Raw genomic sequence first — 19,770 nt, forward strand, 5'->3', positions numbered from 1 at the left:
GACAGACCACAGGCGTGGGGGGCTTATCCCCCCTCCCCTTACTCTTACGGGGGTGAACGTCGGCGCAGGCGTCGACGACCCCGCCGATACAACCGGGGGCTCCTCAGCCCCCGACTCCTCAGTGACGGAGTAGGGAGAGCCCTCCCCACCGCCGTCGACACGATCGAACGTCCCGGCTCGTGTCCTCCACTCGAAGAAGACCGGGACGCCGGAAGTCAAGCCCTCAAGCGTGCCCGGCACTTCTCTTCGGAAGAGTATCCTACCGCGGAAGCGCGTGCGGATAGTCTCCCGAATCACACCGCGGCGGAACTGGTACCGCCGCGTAATTACGGTCCCCGAAGGAACCGGTTCGATAGGGCCTATATTTACGCCCTCAGGCCATGGCCTGAACCTGGTGTCCTGGACCGAGAGTCCAACAGGCACCAGAAAGCCATCCTCAGCGATAGCCAATAGGTTAGTGGAGCTCGCCGGAGACTCCGCTACCCGCCCGTCGTAAGATGACGACGTGGGAGAGACCGGGACCATACCCCCCCCCCCTAACACGCCGGGACCTGGGGCTCCGAAACCCCTGGCCCAGTAAGTTTGTACCCTTTATGTTGTCCATTTCCATGAATATTATGAAAATGGTTTAACTTCGGGGTGGCCTTCCCCTAGGTCGGTTGCCTTAGCCCGGCTAAGGAGCCCGACCTGCCCCGTAACACACCGTGCCGCCGGACCCAGACCTCGGAATATGTCCGAGCGGCTCCGACGGCACCCAGACTGTGGACCCTGCCCCGGAATACGTCCGGGCGGCCCCACAGCCCGTCTCCCGGGGGGAGCAAGCCCCCCCCATGGCATGTGTCTGCCGCACCGCCAGGAAGACTCAGCGATGCGGCGACACGCCTGCGGGAACACCCGCTCGATGGACCTTAGATCCTGCGCCTCGCACCCGGGCTTTCCCGGTAGAACCCCGGTACTGCCAACAGGTGGTCATTGGAGCAGGAAGCCCCCTCACCACGACAAGGTGGCCCATCACGAGGGGGAGACGAGGGGGACCTAACCTAACCTAACCTAACCTAACCTAACCTAACCTAACCTAACCTAACCTAACCTAACTATATTTACAATTCTTCCTACTATAACCTACTTACTTCCTTTCTCTACACCGCATTCTCTCTCTCTCCCCGCTCTAAGGGACTTCCGTTTGCGTTTACGAACTTTTTTTTTTTTTTTACTCTCTTCTTCATTTCCTCTAAACATTGTTGTGTTAGCACACTTCCCCTCCCCTTTTCCAACCTTCCTTTATATCCCTCTGCCTTTCTTCCCGCCCTGCTTCTCATCAGCTCCCCCTGCAACTCTTCTCTCACCAAATACCCTAGCTTTTTCCCTCCACCCCCAGAACCCATCTCAAGTATCTTTCCTGCAACCTCTCAATACTCTCCCTCTCTTTCCATCCCCAAATCTCCATCCCATACCCTGCTACTGTCCATACTAATTTATCAAACAACTATACACTTCTTTTCCAGCCCCTCCCAAATCTCCGCTTCCCAATCCTCCACACTTGTCCCATCACTGCCGCTGCTTTCACTCTATCCTTAACCTGCTGTCCTCCATTCCTCTGTAATTTATATCCCAGGTACTTAATTTCCTTCACCTCCTCAATCCTTTTTCCTCTCCATCTCTAATCTGCCTTCTTCATCCTTCCCTCTTCCTCCCTAACCTCAATACCTTCGTTTTCTCCACGTTCAGTTTCAGCTCCTTCCTATTCAAATACCCTTCTAGCCTCTCTATCACACTCTTCATCTCTCCTTCCCTCTCCGCTAATAGCACTATATCGTCCGCATAAGCTAGAGAATGCATCTTATTTTCTCCTAGCTTTATCTCTCCTCACCTAATCTTTCCCATTTCCTTTTCTAAATCCGCTATCACTATGTTAAATTGGGCTCAAGGGATATCCCTGCCTCAATTCTCTCACCGTCCAGAACGCCTTCCCCAATTCCCCACCTATCCTTACCCTACTGTTCGTCTCCCCCACTATCTCCTTCATCCTCTCGATTGAATCCTCTTTGATCTCCCTCTCTTTCATCGCCCTTAATAACACCGAAATCAAACGCCGCCCGTCAATAACGCCATCACCTTCCCTTTCCTTCCTTCTATCTGTCTATTTATTAGATAGTTCAAAACATATATGTTATCTATCGTAGACATCTCTTTCCTAAACCCTGTCTGATTCGGTGGCAACACTCCCTTCTCCTCCATATCCTCCCTAATCCTTTCCGTCAATATCTCCGCGTAAATTTTATACAGTGCCGGCATTATCGCCACCCCTCTGTAATCCTGTACTACCTCCCTCTGTCCCCTCTTTCTTACCGGCACTATTATCCTCTCCCTCCACATCTTCGGCCACCCTTCTCCCCTCCATATTCTATTGCATACCCATTCTACGCAATTCTCCATCTCCCTTCCGCCTTCAACTTTCTCTCGTCCTACTAATTTCTCTTTCTCTAACTCCCTTTCTTCCACCCGTCTTCCCACCTCCCTTCCCTGTACTACTCTTCGTTCTACTCCTCCTAACAGGCTTTTAAAATACTCCTCCACACTTATCTCTCTTAATCCTCCTCCATCTCTTCCTCTCCCTATTGACTACTTCTCATATCTGTCTCTCCGTTCTTATCTCCTCCGTCTCCCTTTCTCACCTTTCCTTCTCTCTTTCCTTCTTCCTATCACACAGCTGCTTGTATTCTTTTTTCACTCTTCTGTACTCTCTCCCCTCCCCTTCTCCGTTTCTCCCCTTCTCCAATTCCGTAACGCTCTTCTCACTTTTTCTTCTCCACGCATTTCTCATCTCAACAACCCTTAACCCTTTTTAGTTCCCCGCTTCCTCTTTCCTCCATCCTTCTTAGTATCTGTCTAATCCTATCTTTCACATTCCCCATTGCTTCTTCTATCTCATCCTCCATTAATATCTCTCCACTAATCTCTCTTCTAAATTCTTCCCTTCCCTCTTCATCCCATCTCCCTTTACAATTTCTTATTCCTCTTTTCTTCTCAGTCCTCTTCCTGCCTTCTTCTCCTCTCAGTTTCACTACCAACAATGCTCTCCGACTTCATATAATCTTTTATTTCTAAACTTACCACCTCTTCTCTTGACACATCCTCCACTAGCACGTAGTCTATCACTGACTCCCCTCTTCCCCCGGTGTATATTTAGTTACCTTCCTCATCCCCCTTCATCCCACCATTCAATATTGACCATCCTCTCTCCTCCACTATTCCACTAACATCTATCCCTCTTCATCTTCTTATCCTTCGACCTCTTCCCTATCCCTTCCTCCTCCTCCTCTTCACTCCCTACTCTTCCTTCCTCTTCTCCTTGCATAAAAATCCTCCCCGATTATTGTTCTCAACCCGTCCCCACTTTCTTTTACTCAATCAGCCAACTCCTCCAATTTCCTCTCCATGTCCCCCTTAATGTATACTCCTACTCCACCCTCCAGCTGCCTTTACCAACTTTTATTTTCTCTGTTATTATCCACCTCCCTCTCTTCCTTTTTCTCCTGCACTGCGATATCCTTCCTAACTCCCAGAATTCCCATTCCTCTCGACGCCCTCCCTTTCTTATGCTCCCTTCTTCCTACCTGTGCCTTCCACACGTATCCATCCGGTAACTTCCTTCTCCTAATCTCCTTCCACCCCTTCTCCTCCATCCAAGTTTTCATCAAGATTATCCCCTCCCACTTCTCCAGTCTTCTTTAAAATTCCTTATCCTTAATCCCGCCACATTCCAAAAATCTATCCTAATACTATCCTAATACTATTCTCCCCACTTCTTTCCTTCCCTCTCAATTTCAAATCCAAGGTAGAAAATCAAGAATTTCTTGACAACTGATCGAGAAGCTCATCTATCCTCGGCAGCGGATAAGAATCTTTCCTTGTTACCGCATTTAATTTCCGATAATCTACGCAAAATCTAAGAGATCTTTTTTCTTTATCGAAACCGGAGAGACCCAAGAGCTCGAAGATTCCTCTATAACCCTTTGTTCTTTCATCTCTTCAATGACTCTCTCAACCTCAGAACGCATATGAATTGGAATTCTCCTCGGAACTTGCTTAATTGGATCCTGCAATTCAATTTTATGTTGAAGAACACACTTTCCAGCAACAATTTGTTCGGAAAATACATTCCGGAAGTCTTGCAGCAAATCGGCAAAAACTGCCTTCTGCCCCTCATCCAATTCTCGGAAATTATTTTTGAAGAATTCTCTCAATTCCAAAGATACCTCCTTCTCTACAGGCATTATCCGGTGACAAAAATTTTCTTTCTATCCTCCCTGAAGAAAAGATATCTATTGCTGTCTGCATCCCTATGCGCGAGAAGAAATCTGCGCCCAGGATATAATTCTCAGCAATCTCTGCCACAAGAATTTCTAACAAAAAATCTGTCTATCTCTATCTTTGCTAAAACTTTGTACCTAATTGGAACCTTTTCCCCTGTGGAATATCTCAAATTATTTCTCTCTATTAGAAAATTGTCCCCTTAATTCCTACAAAGTCTCTATTCAGTAGAGTTACATCGGAGCCCGTATCTAACATAAACAATTTTTGTTATTTAATAATCTGCGAAAAACAAAACATTCTTCCTTCGCGTTATCCCTTTTAAAACGCCTAATACAACTCGGGGCATTCCCCTCACACGTCGAAACCACCCCAGAAAGCTCGACGAATCCTAATCTCCCTTTTGTGTCTCTGAAAGGGATAGATATTTCGAACGAAAGTGTCCTCGTTTCCCGCATTGCCAACATTCTTCTACATTAAGGGGAAATTTTCTCTTCTTTTTAAAATTTTCAAATTTCCTGTAACTTGAAACCCTCATCTTTCGATTCCCAAATGTTTTATTCTATTCTTTTCCGAAATCAGTTCTTCCGTTAAAATTAGAAAAAATACTATTTATTATACTATCCGCAAGATTATAATTTTCCTTTCTCTTAAAATTGTTATTTTTTATAATTTTTATCGCCATTGCCCTTTCAATGGCAGCCTTTAAAGACGTGAGCCCTTCTAATTGTAAAATTTGTTTTATGTTCCCATCATCAGTTAGTGCAACAATGAATTGCGAGCACGCAATTTTATTCTGCAAACTGGGCGAACTCCGGATAAGTAAGACGGGATAAACGTTCTAAATCCGCGCCATGAAAAGCTAAATCCTTCCCGAAATTTTGTTTCCGATTTATGAATTGCATAATAAATTTGTACCGAAAATTTTTCTCTAAAGCGCAATTTTAAATGCGAAATCAAATTATCGTACTGCGAATTTTCAAACTCTGTACCCCCTCTAAAACCGCATGCGCCTTCCCTGTAAGGCATGACGCTAATACAACAGCTTTTTCCGCGTTCCTCCAATTATTCGCACGCGCGACTAAATTAAACTGCGTAAAAAATTCTCGTAACGGGACACTTTTGTCATAAATATCAGACTTCATTTTAAAAGAGACTATTTACGGAAATAAAATTAGTATTGGGGTTAGGATGTCCTGATGCGAAGCGTTGCTTCTCCGAGCGCAATCCTGACTCTCCTTGCTATTCGGGAAGCACACGAGTCTCCATTCCTTGTTGCAACAGCAAAGCACGCTCCGCTCTCATAAAACGAAGCTCCTCTAATGTGAGTCTGAGAACTGTCTTCATATCCATCGGCTCCAGTTGCTCCGCTCGCACACAAGTCCTCTTCCTTGCCGAAGCCATCCGCCTCCCCGTTGCACTTTCAGAATTTACGGATTCCGCATGTTATTCCATCACACTTTCAATGCTCGCTAGCGCCCGATTCTCTGCCATTACAGCAACAAACGGTCCGAAGAATTGTTTTAATCCCGGACGAGCCCTTAAAATGTTGCGCTCTCGGCGGTCACGGTAACGTTTCGCGATAAGCGGAAGAGCCACTCGCGAAATAATCACACTTCACTAAAAAGAACGGAATTTTATTAAGCAAATATACAATTGGTTCGCCACGAACACAGCAGCCGTCCGCCGCTGTTCCGCGAAAATAATAACACAACGCATAATCCGAACATCTAACGACACGTCGTTAGAAAACGATCCTCTCTTTCAAAATATCGATTCTCGAAGTATTGATTCTTGCGGGGGAACGCCGCTCGGTCGCAATATGTTAACAAATTGTCCCACTGCTCCGTGACATTTCAAAGCCTGAAGGGCATGTATATGTCTTGCGGCACCGTTCACGATTTGCCTTAACTCGAAATGATTTTCCTTTGTCATGGAGGGCATTCCATGATTGTTTTTATATGATTTTGAACAATAATACACTTGTTATCGTATCGTTCTTTGAATAAAGTCCATGCGACTTTATAATTAATATCTGAAACTTCTAGTGAGTTGATTAAATTACTCGCGTCACCAGTAAGAGAAGCTCGCAGGTATTGAAATTTTTGAATCATCGAGAGACAGATTAGAGTGTATGACGGAACGTATCAAAGAACGGGAACTACTCGTCGTACTTACCCAAGAAGGTCGGGAGATTTAATTTAGATAACTTCACATGTGTAAAAGAATCCGATGTCTCGCGAACATGCGACGTAGATGAGAACGATACTGAATCGATGTGTACTGAACTTTAATAGTTCTCGAAATTTAGCCGATAACGAGTAAAAGACTTCGAACACGATCGTTGGCTTCAGCATCTTCCTGTAACTCTAATCTGGATTGTACTGAATTATATTCTGATCAGTAATGATCTAATTTAAGCTTACATTCTTCAAACTGAGCTGTTGAAGGTGAAATTGCGTTTATCGCATCTACATAAGTTCTTATTCAAGTACAAGAACTTCTAATTACCGAACGCTGTCTTTTAAGCGCGGTAGGATTTACTTTATCGGCCATGTTAGAAAGTGAACGAAATTAAGCTCGCGAAACGAGAAATCTGGCTAGCAGAGCCTGCTTAATTGATAATAACCTCGAAAAACTGCAAATTGTGATTACTGCCGAGGCACTTGGCTGCCTTACTGCGATGATTGCAGCGAAAATGTCCGGCACTGTTGTACTAAAATTGCGGATAATCCGACTCAAAGAACCAAAATTTTAGTAGCTTGTGCTATGCCTCACGTTTGTTCCATGGAGTTCTATTTCTATTATTTAATTATAATTGCGTATAATTCTTCTTATATATATATATATATATGTAATTATGTATATAATTGTATTTATATAATTGTAAATGTAATCCTACAATTTTATAGCACAAGAAGTTTATTTGCACATTGCAAATTTAAAAATACGCGTAAAACTGTTACATGAGTCTTCAAATCTGCAATGATAGTTGTAATTTTACACATAATTTCTTTTTAAAATATAAAGTATATATATATATATATATATATATATATATACTCTATATTTTAAAAAGAAGTTATGTGTAAAATTACAATTATCATTGCAGATTGAAATGTAATCCTACTTAAATAATTTTGAAATGTAATCCTACTTAAATAATTTTTAATATCGACTACTTGAGATAGCTGTAACATTCAATATCCAAACCCGCAATGATAGTTGTAATTTTACACGTATCTTTTTACATATAAAAATAATACTTTTTATAATTACATTATTGCAAATTCAAATTTTAAATTTATAACATAATATTAATTTCAAAAATACTTTTTTTGACTTTCACATTTTTATTTACTAATAAATTTTTTATTATTATTGAATATAATCTTTCTTATTTTTGAATAAAGTTTCGCGAATTCATTATTTTTTTAAATAATTTTTAATATCAGCTACTTGAGATAGCTGTAACATTCAATGTCCAAATCCGCAATGATAGTTGTAATTTTACACGTATCTTTTTTTTAAAATATATGATAAAAGAATTATTACGCGATAATTAAATAATTAATAATCATATTTAAATAATCAATTAAATAGATAAATAATCATTGAATAATCAATAATTAATCAGAACGAGAGGGAAAGAAAAAAAAAGCGCGACGTATAGAGACACCGCGGTCTCTCACTCGCACTAGCGTTGAGTGTGTGAGACAGCGAAGGGACACCAAAATCGGTCCGATCACATCCGATTATGCTTTCTCTCTCGATCGCGCGTCTTGCGTTAAGAATGCAGCATTGAATTGCCCCCATTATTTTTTCCCTCCTTTCTACGATCTTCTTCGCGTTCCACGGAAACACGGACGTACGCGTTTCGTGTGTAGCGGCCGAACGCAGAGACACTATTTCCGCGTCTCCTGATTTTCTAATTGTTGTAAATTATCTTACTTATCGACTCTACAGATTATTGACCCAACAGATAAATCAGGCTGATAAGTCAGAATCACGTAGGAGCGAATCGAGCGAATCATTGACAGGCAGTGTACTCACGAGCGCCAAGAACGCAATCGCGTCCACCGCTGACGAAGCAGGTTGCGGCAAGCGAGCAACACTTTATTATCCGATTATTATTACTTTTATTAATTGATAGCGATTGCCAAAGTGTAACCGTGTATTTATATTGTAACCAATCCACTTAATATTATGCCTTAAATAGATTATGTCAATTGCCAAACCGGATTGCACGGTCTTTATACAGAGAGCTACCGCGCAACTTAGAGATATACCGCGAACATTGACGACTATTATGATTACGCTGCAAGGATCGGTCGCCCGAAACAGAATAAAAACCGGTGCTAGGAGCGGGGACTCGTTAAGATTTTGTTTTGCAGTAACGTCTGTCGCGGCCTGAATTAATTAGTGCAAAATTATACTGTTTAATAAGGTTTATTGAAAAAAAAAAAAGGGTGTCGTGTTTGACGCCGAGAATCCTCAGCCGACTCTCTAGCCGATCCTTCTCCGAAACGACAGTACAACAGTATATTGGATCTACTTGGGATCTACTTGGGTAATTTCTGTCACAGAAGCGTTACCGCGTCTCCGTGACAGAAATTGCAATCATACATGGGTGACGACGATAATAATAATGACGTTTCTTAAAGTAAAAATTTCCAAATCGGACTTTGCGTAGCTATATCTCCGCTCGTAGGGCACGTAGCAGAAAAATAAAAATACTTTTATTATGCAAGTCGAACTCAAGTTACCGATCAAAATTACTTAGAACTTGATCGGTTTAGTCATTATTGAAATCCAATAATTTCTGATGAAGATGTTCTCATCTTACCGACTCGCGTAAAGTCACACGGCAGTATTCTCAATTGACTTGACACCCGAGACACTACCGTGTCTCTTGATGAAGCATCAAATCCTTTATAATATATTCTTCCGCTACGCTACTCTCATATCGATTTCCACCCTGAAGATCATTCCTTGCCGACGCGGTCATCAAGTGGTTGCCAAGCGTTGTTGTTTGGGAGAGAGTCGACAGCGCCCGAGTTTAAGTCGTGAATTTAAATCGCGTTGCGGTGAATTTATATTGACTTGTAGAAAGCTCTTGTTAAAGTTCCCGTGCTTCTGTGTTTAATAAAGTATGTTCTCTCATTTCCTAAACTTTCTCTCTTCCTTCCTTAGCGCGAATGAACCCGCCGTGAGCGCGACATTTTTTGGGGCTCGTCCGAGATTGATAAATATGACGGAGCATCAAGCGGAATTGACAGGGAAGGAATTAGCGACGGAAGTGTGACAGGAAGGAGCGTCGAAGAGACGGATTATCTCGGCCAGAAAGACAGCTTGCACGCGTGCGGAGGAACCGGAAACGATTCTAAGTCTGGATATGATTCTCCATATGACAATGGAGAAGCTTCGTCTTTTTAGAAAGGAGCGTGCAGAGCGGCGACGCAGAGAGAGCAGGGAAGATTGGTGCGGCAGTTTGAGGAGCATGAATTACCCATATCAGGCCACTCAAATCCAGTTTTTGATCTTGATCTCGGTTTAAAATTAAAGCTCAACATATATGACGAAAGAGTTCCTTTGCGAGAATTTTTATCCCAGTTTGAATTAATCACTCGGGAATGGATGGGGAAATTGAAAGAAAGTGGTCGCATTGGCTTCCTGTTTAAGAGGGAAAGCGTTCGATTTTAAAGGGAGGAATGGAATTGGAAAATTCGTAATATAGCGAATTAGTTTCAAGGTTAGAATTACGTTTCGGGGAAAAACTTTCGGCACAAAAGTACTACATGCAGTTTATAAATCGAAAACAAAAATTCGGGGAAGATTATGCTTGGCTCAGACTTGGAGCGTTTGTCTCGTTTAGCCTATTCAGAATGCTCGCCTGGTTCAGGATAAAATTGCGTGCTTGCAATTTATTGTCGCGATGGCAGACGGTTTTATTAAATAAACCCTTCAAATGGAGGTGCACATATCTTTAAGGTCGTCATGGAAAGAATCATGACGGTAAAAATGATTAAAGAAAATAGTTTTCTTAAATTTCAGGAGAGAGACCGAAAGGGTAAAATTAATTTTAAGGTCGAACGCGAAAGGAATTTTTTAAACAAAGGAGGAATTAACGCATGATTACAAGCAAAATCGCGGGAAATTTAATAATTTTAAGGGAAAACAAAAGGAAACTTTCAGTTCAAAAGGAGAGGCCAACGAATGCTGGCAATGTGGAGCTAAGGGGCACTTCTGATCGGAGTGTCCTTCATTGATTAATTCAAGGAAACTCGCCGAGCTTTGCAGTGATGTAAGGGCTTGGCGCAAAAATGTAATACCGCAAGGGGAAGGAATTTTTATTTCAGGAATTTAAGTGGAAAATCAGAAAATTTTTGTTTTCAAGGTTAGACAATCAAAATTGTGTTTTCAAAATTGACATATGTTCAGATGTTTCGATTCTAAATAAAAGGATGGTTAGGTCAAGAAGGCAACAGTTTTGAGTAAGGAACAGAAAATTGAGGTATCCAACTGGGCAAGAAGTTCTCGTTGATTTTAAAACAAATGTTAAAGTTGAGATAGGGAAGTTTTCCTTAGCATTTCCGATGTATGTGGAGAAAATTGAGAATGAATGCATCTTGGGAGCAGAATCTTTCTTGTTAAAGGGCAGAATAGGATCTTCAATTCGCTCTTTAGCAATGACGTTTCTGAAAAAGAAAGGAACCTATCTTGTTCTTGTATAAATTTCCCAGAAAGAAAGTTCCTTTTTGTTAGATTTCTTTTTAGGAATTCTGAAATGTTAAATGATTCACAAAAGAAAAGTTTTTCTGAATTTCTCGAGAAATTTCAGAATATCTTTTCGAAAAATATTGTAGCGGGTAATTGTTCAGTAATAGAGCACTCAATTTCTGTAGGAAAATCAAATCCTATAAAACAAATAGACGCATTCCCTTACAGATGCGAGATAAGGTAGAGAAAATTCTTGAGGAGATGAAACAGCAAGGAGTGATTGAAGAATCCCATTTCATCTGCAATCATAGTGAAGAAGACGGAACGTTAAGGGTTACGTTCTGTGTGAATTACAGAAAACTCAACACAATTGAGAAGGATTGTTATCCATTGCCAAGATGATCTTTTTGATCGATTATCAGGAAATTCTTGGTTTTCCACATTGGATTTAAAAAGTGGGTACTGACAGGTGAAACTTCGTCCAGAAGATAAGGAAAAGACAGTATTCTCAATAGGAAACGGTTTGTGGCAATTTACTGTGATGCCATTTGGATTGTGTAATGCTCCGGCAACTTTTGAGAGATTAATGGAAAGAGTTTTTCATCAGATATTAAAATCAGTTTATTTAGATGATGTGATTTTCAATAAAATCTTCTAAGAGATGTTAACTAATCTTCGAGAAGTTTTTCTTCGTCTCAGAGTAGCAAATTTAAAAATTAATCCAAAGAAATATTTCTTGTTTGGAAGGAAAATTAAATATTTAGGTCATGAAGTCTCTACTGATTCTGAAAAGATTGCTTCCGTACTGGAATGGCCTATTTCGCGGAATAAAAAGCAAATCCGTAGCTTTTTGGGTTTTGCTCTTATTATAGGAAATTTGTTAGAGAATTTTCGCAAATTGCAAAACTCCTATTTTCCTTGACGGAGAAACAATAGGACGGAGAAACAATTTGATGAACATTGTCAGAAGGCATTTGAAAAGTTAAAGCGATATTTGATTTCTCCCCTTGTCTTGTCTTTTCCAATTGAGACAGGAAAATTCATTTTGGATACTGACGCCTCGAATCATTGCATTGGTGCTTTTATCCCAGATTCAAGAAGGAAAAGAGAGGATAATTGCTTATTTTAGTAGGGTGTTAAGTAAAACCGAAAGAAATTATTGTGTTACTTGTAGAGAGTTGTTAGCAAATTGACTCTTTGAAAAGTTTTCATCATTATTTATATGGACAAGAATTCTTAATAAAGACTGACCATGTTTCTGTCTGATGGTTGATGTCTTTTAAAGAACTAGAAGGTCAGTTGGCCCATTGGTTGGAACGTTTTCAGCAATATAATTTCGAAATTTCTTATCGAGCAGGGAAATCGCATGGAAACGCTGATGGATTATCAAGATGCCCTTGTGCGGAAAATGACTACAATTGTTGCATCAGAGTAGAAAGAAAAGAAGAGGAAAATAAAAGGGGGAATATTTAGGAAGGATAGTTTTAGAGGGAAGAGAATCGAAGAATTGGCGGGCAGTGCAGTTAGAAAATCTTTTGATTGTTGAAGTTCTTCGAAGTAAGGAAATAGATAGACGCTCTTTTCGGCATGAGATTATTTCCGGAAATACTTCTTCAAAAATTTGTTGATCTCAATGGGATTCTCTGGTTATTAAGAATGGAATTTTTTTGTAGCAGATGAGAGTCTCCTGATTTGAAAACTGTTGTTTTTCAAATTGTTGTTTCTCATAAAATGATGCAACATGATGCAACATGATGCAAAGATGCAGGTTTTGGAGGAGGCTCATGATTCTCCTACAGGCGGACATTTTGGAGTTAATAAAACTCTTGAGAAGATTCGGAAGCGTTTCTTTTAAGCGATATGCAAACAAGATGTGGAACATTGGATTAGGACCTGTTGTCCTAAAGTTTGCGTTGCTAAAAAAGGTCCTGTTGAAAAGGGAAAATCTGCTTTTCAGATTTATAATGTGAGAACTCCCTTTGAGAAGGTGCAAATGGACGTGTTAGGCCCCTTATCATTTTCTTCTTTCGGGAATAAATATTTATTAGTGATTGATTGCTTCTCAAAATGGGTGAAAGCTTTTCCACTGAGAAATATCAAAGCTAATACGGCAGAAGTCTTTGTAAGTCAGATAGTATCTAGGCATGGAGTGTCATTAGAAATGGGAGCGTCCTGTTTGACCACATTGCGATTGACTACAGCCACTCACAGCGGCCGATGCTTAGAAGTTTTCCTTTGTTCAAACGCTATGAGTGGCTGGTAGTTAAACGGACCCCACCCACTAGAAATATGGATCAGGGAAGGAATTTCGAATCGCGAATGTGCCAGGAATTATGTAAAATTTTAGGAATAAAGAAAACTCGCACTACTCCTCTTCATCCACAATCCAACAGTCAGATGGAACGACAACATCAGACTTTGTTAAATTATTTATCTAAATTTATTTCAGAAAACCAGAGAGATTGAGATCGTTGGGTTCCTTTAGGATTATTGGCTTACAGATCTTCTAAGCATGAAGTCACAGATTTTATTGCTACAGAGTTGAATTTGGATAGAGAATTAAGCTTGCCTATAGATCTTCTTCGTGGTTGTCCTCCTGAAACCGATAATGTTCCCCAAGAAGGAGGATATTCATTTAGAATGAGGGAAAGAATGAATCATATCCATAATGTTGCAAGTTAACATATGAATTTAAGGTCGCAAAGGACAAAAATGAATTACGATCGAAAGGATAGGTGATTGAATTTTGTGCCTGGCCAGAAGGTTTAATTTTATAATCCTCAAAGGATGCGAAATAGGGCTCCCAAATTGCAAAGTAGTTGAGAAGGATCTTATGAGGTGGTTAGGAAAATGAATGACGTAGTGTATTGCATTCGAGAAACAAAAAGACATAAAAATAAAGTGGTACATGTAGATAGATCAGCTCCTTTTGAGGAAAGGAAAAATTTGTAAGGAAAAGAATCGAAGCTGAAAATGTAAAAAGAGATATTTAATGGATAAGAAAAGAGATATTAAGATTTTTAATGGATATTTCATTTTTAGGGAAACAATTTGAAAGAGAATTCTTTCAGTAGACACTGTTTATGTTTTCGTTTCTTGTTTGAGGTTTGTTGACACCGCTTTAAGAGGAAAATCTGCTTACTGCCCGAACATCCGGCTAAGGAAATCCTTTTTTTTTAAGAAGACCGTCTCGCCTTCGCCTTATCTCTCTTAATGCTGCTGCGGGTTAGCGCTGAACCAGTCTCAAACTTTACATTTCCCGCAAGTTTCGTGCCGCTGCGAGGTCATCTTCCCTCTTCTTTCTTCTTTCCTGATGCTCGCGGTAGAGCAGGAAGCCGACAGATTCCTTGAGAACTTCACTATGAAAGAAGAAGCCGATTTTTCTGCGAGAAAGTTCCCTGAAATTGTCGGGACGACAATTTCGAAGAGGAGGGGGCTAGTATTATGACCGAGCGGTCAATGTTCCGCTCGACGCTATCTTCATATCGATTTCCAACCTGAAGATCGTTGCCGATGCGGTCATCAAGCGATTGTTAAGCATTGTTGTTCGAAAGAGAGTCAATGACGCGCGAATTTAAATCGCGTTGCGGTGAATTTATATTGAATTGTAGGAAGTTAAAGCTCCTGTGTTCTGTGTTTAATAAAGTGTGTTCCTTCATTTCCTAAACTCTCTCTCTCTTCCTTCCTTGGCGCGAGTATTACGCGAGTGAACCCGTCATGAGCGCGACAATATAATTATTAGGTCTTACTCTTTTAGACTTTGAAATTCTATCACTTGGTTTTATTTTTTAAGAATAGTTGTAAATAATTTACATAACTTGACATTAATTATTGATATCAAATCTGTTATACAACATGGATATGTATCATCACATGGGTTTTTTTTTAGACAGTTGAATCTTCGAGATGATGTAACTATAACTTGGCGCCATTTTTTGATATCAAATCTTTTATACAAATGTATCAGCTAATTGTTTTTAAACTATGTTTGAATTTAAATAAAGGCGATTTTATCAGGAATCAATTTAATTTAAATAATGTCCATTGCTTCGGAACGCGCACACAAGATGAGATCGTTCGTCACGTGGCGGATAAAGAAGCAGGAAAAGGCGAATGATCTATCTTAAAAATTGATAGACAATTTAAGGAAAAACATACTAGATATATTTAACCGACAGTCTGAATATACAAGAGAGCGAGAGCGCGAGGTTTAACAATATTTATACGACTAGTTACGATTTTGACTTGACTCTCACAGATGAGACGTCTATCTCAAGTGCCGGCTGAACGGAGAATGTCGAATCGCTCGGTTGCTCCGAAAAACGGAGCACACTACATGATTCCAGATTAAACAGATGTTGCATCAGCCTCTCATCAGAGTAACACGTCATATTCGAGCAGACGAATTCAGCACTGAGATCGCTCGAGTGCCGCACTAGTAGGTCGCCGAACAGCATTTTTGATGCCATCCGCCGGCTGCCTTAGGAACTTCTTACAAATGATACTTATTAGAGTTGAACATTACATTACTTATTATTTAAATATTAGACATAAGATTATATAATTTTGTAATATAATACTTAAATTAAAATAGAAAAATTCTTGGATGCAAAGATATGTGTCGAATTTTATTTTTATTTTTTTAAAAAGAATAAGAGAAAGAAAGATTGAACTTTTCAGATTATGTAACAATAATTTGGCGCCACTTTTTTGATATCAATCTTTTATACAAATATTAGAATTGAGTATTATACTATTCGAATATTTTTGATATCAAGTCTTTTATACAAATGATACATGTTATTAAAAGTGAGTAATATATATTATATATATTATCATTCATCAGCAAGATGACGTAATTTTGTAATATTTGGATTGAAATACTCTTGAATGTAATAAAGATATATACTTGAGTTTTATTTTTATTATATTAAATTTTATTTTTTTAAAAAGATATATCTGGCCCCAGTAATTGATAAAAAGCTTTTAATTGATACTTATCATAAGTTTTATATGCAAAAGCAATTGTAAACGTTAAACGTCCGAGATAATGTAACTTGGCGCCACTTTTTTGATATCAAATCTTTTATATTCATATATATCAAATATTAGAATTGAGTATTATATACTATTCGAATATTAGACGTAAGATTGCGTAATTTTGTAAATAAATATAAACTTGAATAAAATAAAGAGTTCTTGAGTGCAAAGATATGAATCTTGAGTTTTATTTTTATTTTTTTAAGAAGAAATATTTTCGTATTTTCACTTTATTAGAAAGCAAGTTAAATCAATTAACACACTCCTCAAATACAGCTTGCTTTCCGATAAAATGATACGAAATAGAAGATGTGACCACGCTAAAATATAAATAGAAGAAATCATACATGTACACATTATACAAAAGAGGAATCATGTAGCATTTATACTCAGATAGTAAAAAGGATAGATACATGAGATCTTATTTCTTTCCGTTGTATGATTTCATGACAGCTCTAATGGATCAAATGATTCAAACGTTTGAATTCGTTTTATAAATAAACAATGTTATATATTGTTATAATATATACAAACATAATACTTACAAACAATAAAATAAAAATAAAATGAAAATATTAAATATAACAGAAATAATTTTTTTAATAATATAAAGAAAATGTACATGTAATTTTTTTATTTTTATAGCTGATATTTTCTCACTTTCGTAACTATAAAACTCATACGCAATAACGTTAATATGTAATCATCTTGCTTTGTAGAAAAATTATATTTCTTGTACTATAAATAACAATATAAATCTCATTGACTTCCATCTAATCTTGTTTATAAAAATGTTAAATGTTTTTGATAAAAGAGAAATATAACTCATTATTGTCATGCAATTAATAAATATGAATAATGAGAATAAGGACAAGCAAAAGCTGTATTAATTAAACATTTTTAATATAATTATAAAATAAATTATAAAATAATAATGTTATATAGGAGATATATAGGAGATATCGACATAACTTAGCTTCTTTTAATCGTGAATTTTTAAATCTTTTACATAAAAGAAATTCACATTGTGGCGGTCACCGCCACTCCGACCCTGCACGAGCGCGCCGGCGCGCGCCGCCGCGCTGCCACGCGCTGACACCGTGGGCCCGCGCACGGGAGTGACACACGCTCGCCACGAGATGGCCAGCCGTCCGACCGTCTGCTCGTGCGTGAAAAGCCGTAAGGTCCGCCCGCGCACGAGAGTGATACTCGCGCTCGCCGCGAGATGGCCACCCGGACAAACATCAACTCGTGCGCGGAAGACCACACGGCCGCTATATAAGAGCGGCCAGCACCAGCAACCGGCACTACCCCTCAGTGCGCTCTGGGGCCCGTACACGGCTAAGGAGACACTGAGGTCCGACCGCTTGCGGTCAGCTACACGGCCCTTTTTGCCGGCGTTACCGACCCTTCACAGGTCGTACTCTCCCCTCGGTGGCCGTTCACGCCATAGAGGGGCTCCTCACCCTTCGACGCGGCCGTTCACGCCGTGCCTCCTCTCGCCGAACTCTTCTCAGCGGCCGTTCACGCCGTTAAGTGGACTCTAGGCATTCCTGCCGAGAGGCACCTGAACGAGCCAACATCGCAGACATTGGAGGAAGGTCATGACGCAGAGACGACGCCGAGGTACGCCGCCAAGGATCGAACTCCGCCACCACGTCGCAGCCACCGCTACACAGCCGCCGACCTCGCAGCCGCATCCGCCCGTGCCCTAGCGGCCTGCTGGCCGCCATCTCCGCGGGGAGGACTACCCCCGCCGCCAGCGCAGAGCGGACCACACGGCTGGGAGGACGACGAGACGGCCAGGCACCGACACCGGCGACACCGCGTCGACCAGAGCCCGCGCCGCCAGCGCGGAGGAGCGAACATCGCCCCACGGCCTCCGAATGAGACCGTCTAGTCGAGATATTTGGCGCCCTCTCGACTTCCTCCTCGTCGGCCGACAGCCACACGTCCGGCCCAACATCGCCACCGCGGCCGAACGCAGCAGCTCCGCGGACTTGTCCGCCTACGCCGGGCCACAGCATCCATTTTCCGGCCCGCAGGGACGCATGCGGCGAACCAATCACCCCGCAACGGGCGAGGTTTCCGCCGCAGATCGCGGCACATCACCGCCCATCCGTCCCGAGCTTCATAGGACTGCAACCGGAGCCCACCATCACTCCGTGGCGCCTCGTACCCCTCGACTTGGGGAGCATCACGCGGGGAACGCCCCGCCGAGACCACCGGCAGTCTACGTTCCACGCCGCCTCGCAGACTGAGGCCTCGCCATCCATCGAAGCCGCTCTAACGGCACGAGCCCGGATGCCTCATCACGGCGGAGCCGGTGCCTGCGAGCGACGCACACAACGTTATAGAGAGGAACCACGCGCCCCGGCCACCACCGGAGGCACCGCGTATACGCGGGGGACTCAAACTCCCACGCCGCGCCATTAATGTACACGACGTTTTTCTTTATTAAAATGCTTAAAATGTACGCATGAGAATCGCCTATTTCTGGGAACCAGCACGAACAACCTTCCATTCCCCGTTGCCCATTCCGCCTCGTACTTGAAAAGCGGACAGCGGACTAGCAACGTCGGAGACTCAGCAGATTGACAACATTTTCAGTGGTGGATATACGAACCACCACATTGGTGTACACACACACCATAACATGTAATTTCAATTAATACTTAACTAACAAAATAAAATGAGAATTGGATAACAATATTTAAGATAATATAAATAGTTTTTTAACATCATAAGAAAAGCATTTATTTCTTGTTTTGATACTATAACGGATCAAACATTTTAAATATAATTATGCAACAATAATAAGATGTATTGAATACGTTTCAACTTAACTTACAAGGAAAGCATCCTGTCTTTGCCTCACCGCTTTTGCTGAAATTGTTATAATATCGTATTGATATACAAGTAACAAATATTCGGAGACGATGCACTTCTCAATTATTAATGAGAAATTGCAGTTTAAATTTTAGCACGCTCCATTAGTATTATTACAATAAACCGTTTATCAAGCGACATAAGGTATACATATTAGGTGCTCTGCTAAAAATTCGTTGCGAGTTTGCGCACAGATACTTCGTGAGTTTTTTTTTCACACAGCTTTTTTATAATTACGGAGGAAAATATAATATATAATGATACGCAAACAAATTTTTTTTTTACAATCAAACTTTTTTATTTTTGTTTATTTTGAATAAAAATGGACATTGCTGATATAATAACTATATACATATTTGTATTTATATAGATAGAGATTTTTAATGTATATGAAACATGTTACATACATATATATTTATTGATTTACAGAAAATTTTTGTGCAGAAAAAAGGAACCAACTACAATAAAATGAACTTGTTCATTCGTTGTCTTGCTCTGTAATTTTACAAACTTTTGGATGATAACAATCAAAAAAGCAAGTAAAACATAGAACTAACACCAAGCGCACTTTATAAATCCAATTTTTGTGCAAACACATTTTTGTTTTAATAATGACTGTGATATGGCGCTTTGTAGCTGGCGGTCACAAAGGGCGTAAGTTCCGATCGCGAGGGAGTTGTCTCGGATCCGCGTCCTCCGATGGGGAAGGAGATCGAACAATTATTATTTGGCCAGCGGGCCCGTTGCTGCGGTCGCGCGCGGCCTTAATTATTTTCGGGCGAGCGGAGTTGACGGCTATTTCCTCCT

At 40.6% G+C, this 19,770-nt stretch overlaps 1 pseudogene; it reads right to left on the reverse strand.

Annotated features, from left to right (window-relative positions):
* Positions 1–1,139: 1,139 nt before the first annotated feature.
* Positions 1,140–2,065, reverse strand: LOC148935712 (uncharacterized; annotated as a pseudogene).
* Positions 2,066–19,770: the final 17,705 nt, after the last annotated feature.

Source organism: Pogonomyrmex barbatus, unplaced genomic scaffold (genome assembly GCF_055798465.1).
Source record: "Pogonomyrmex barbatus isolate J1 unplaced genomic scaffold, ASM5579846v1 scaffold4, whole genome shotgun sequence".
NCBI classification, from domain to species: domain Eukaryota; kingdom Metazoa; phylum Arthropoda; class Insecta; order Hymenoptera; family Formicidae; genus Pogonomyrmex; species Pogonomyrmex barbatus.